Source organism: Papaver somniferum, unplaced genomic scaffold (assembly GCF_003573695.1).
Source record: "Papaver somniferum cultivar HN1 unplaced genomic scaffold, ASM357369v1 unplaced-scaffold_81, whole genome shotgun sequence".
NCBI lineage: Eukaryota > Viridiplantae > Streptophyta > Magnoliopsida > Ranunculales > Papaveraceae > Papaver > Papaver somniferum.
This window is the reverse complement of record NW_020651082.1, coordinates 1,038,563-1,041,730: the sequence shown is the minus strand read 5'-3', so window position 1 is coordinate 1,041,730 and position 3,168 is coordinate 1,038,563.

The window sequence follows — 3,168 nt, the reverse complement described above, 5'->3', positions numbered from 1 at the left end:
AGACACAATTGAAGCAAAATCGATTTTGATTCACTTGAATCAATTCATGAACATTATAGCCACAGTTTGCAAAAGATTGCATTCCTTATTATATAAATGTATTTGTTCATGAACAAACCGATTTAAAACTTAACCCACTCAAGTATGCAAACGGATACACATACCTAAGTAGCCGGACTTGGTGTGGGTTCTCCAGTATGCGAACGGGTACGCATACTGTCGTACATGACCAAACTCAGTTGAATTCCCGGACTTGAACTTTTAAGCCGGCACACATACGGGTATGCATATTAAGTTCTCGGACTTCAACTATCAAACCAGTATGCATACGGTATGCATACTATGGTTCCCGGACTTGGAATAACTTACAACAGTTAGCATACAAGTACGCATACTGTGCTATATTCAATCAATGGTTAATCGTTCTAAACTCCATGTTAACCATTGAAACATTCTTGGAAGACGAGAATAACTGTCTCACACAAACTATTAGCTTCAAAGCAATTTTCAAGTAATCAATAGATCAATACGAAACATTATGAGTCTACATCAAATGACTGTCTCACACAAATCATGTAAGATGTTACCAGGCGATTTTCACATGATCATATTTTGACTTTCATCAAGAATAAAAATGAACTTGGTTAAAAGCGAAAGCTTACCAACACATATTTTGAGAAATATGTAAGCGAGTTAAAATAAGCTCGAAATATCAAATGCGGATAATATAAAGTCTATATAGCTATAAGACTTTTGTCTCAATAGGAGATAGAGTAGAAATATACTTCTGAGTGATAGATGAGTTCAAGTCTCCACATACATTTTGTTGATGAAGTTCCACAAGCTCCCCTTAGTAGTTCTTCGTCTTCAATCGATGAACGCCGTGAAGTCTAAAGTTCAACTGCATATTCTATCCTAATCCGAGACATAGCTATAAGTAGACTAGAAATCAAGACTTATAGTTTTGGAAACTAAAATTGACAAACAAGCTTGAGATAGCAACGCTTGCGAGTTCGACCGAGCAGTGCTCTAACAATCTCCGCCTTTGTCAACTTTTGTGACAAAACTATCAATACATATGGATTACAAAATAAATACACTTTATAGATTCTCGTCCAAATGCTTGATTTCCTTGGTTCTTCAACATTACTCGAAATCTTCGTCATTTCCAAGTACTCCAGTGATTCTGAACGTGTTTAACTTAGCATCATAGTTGTTAAAGATCCGTAGCCATAACAATAAGAAAACAATTGTTCTCAATTATTATTATACAGTGCCATAGTATTATTACACAGCATCAAAGTTGAGTTGTATTACAACTTTGACAATAATACTATGGTGATATGTATCACTCCCCTTTAGTCAATACTTCATCTCACAATGAAAACCATTCCCCCTTACATAATGATCCGTAAACCATGTGTATTTGTAGTGTGAACTACACAACAATTCTCCCCCTTTTTGTCAATATAAATGCAAAGGTACGAAAACTAGTGGAATCATAATGAAATTATCATAGAGATACTTCATGACTAAAAGAGAACATATCAACTTTGTTTTGATGATTTCACATAGTCGAAACTTAGTGTATTCATCAAGGAGTTTATAAAGATACAAGAAAACTCTTACAATATTCCACAACCGCACTCCCCACAAATATTTGGAAATTAAGCACAAGTTCAATTAAGAACTCTCCCCCATAAAATGTCATTCCCGAGAGGATCAACAAGAACGACCTTACTTTCACAAGAAAAAAAGGATTTATTTGGACATTAACAAATTACATGAACCATGAATTTGTATCCAGAAAACTCAATTAAATTAACCACAAGAGAACCCATGATTAATTTAACCGGAAATGCTTAACATAAGAGAACTTACGGAGCCATACAGTACTTTCACATAGAAGTGGATCAGGGAAAGATCAATACTGCGGAATATTCAAAGATTCATTCTATATTTCATCAATATTTGCATAATGATATCATAGACTTAATCTTTGTAATTCAAAAGTTCATTCTATTTTCCATCATTATTTGCATAATGACATAATAGACTTAACTTTTGATATATATTCAGCTAAACTTCTTATGGGATTTAACACATTTAGCAGTTTAATTGAAAGATAAAATCATTCAAGGCTAAAATAACACTAAAGTTATTACAACCATTAAAAGTTGAGATCAACATAAGAAGTTCAGCAGAAAATACCATAATACAAATTAGATTAGAGAAAGAAAAATATTTATCTCAAGCTCTCATAATAAGCCAAAGCAATTTCATCAAACTTCTCAATCAATTCTGGATAGGCTTCAGTAGCATATTCCAGCTGCTCATTTAGGCATCCCACTTCTTATCGAAGTCGAATAATCTCAGCATTTAAGGTTGTTGAGGTACTTGCTAAGGTTCTAGTTGAAGTTTTCTTCATCTTTTCAATGCTTTCCATGGTCAAAACTTTTGGTCCACCATGATCGGTTCCAAAATCCACAATGCCAAAATGACTGCAAATCCTTAAAATGAGACAAGGAAAGTCCGGAGTCTTACTCGAAGTTTGTTTTACACTTATCATCTGACGAATAATAAGGCCACAAAAATCAATATCCCTCCCTTCAACAATGTAACAAACCAATTCAGTAAGGGATCTGGTCCATGACATTTTGTCAATTGTACTCGACATCATGTTAGCCATGGCCAGTTTTACAACAACTTTAAGAAACATCTCAGCACCATGAACATCAATCTTGCCATCTTTTCAGGTAACGTCTTTATTAAGAAGACAGTTTGACATCACATTTGGAGACAGTCTTCCATGCTCAGGTGGTGGGAATTGGAAGTTACCAAACCAGGTTAAGTTCAAAAGTTCATCAATAACTTGACGATTCACCGAAATAATTTTATTCCCTACAATAGTCTTAAAGATGCAGTTGACAAAGTCCGGTTCATGTAAATTACCGTAGAATTGTGTAGTCATTTCAGGATGAGTAGTTCCCATAAGTTGATGTATTATTCCCCATGCAAAATCTCCAAAGAACCTAGAGAGATGTTCTACAATAATTTTTGAAGGATCATAAAATCTTTCCATAATAGGTGTTTTCTTCCTATATTCCAAAAAGTGGTAGCGAGCCTATTTGCTAACAAACCTAGCTCGCAAACTAGCATCATAATAAG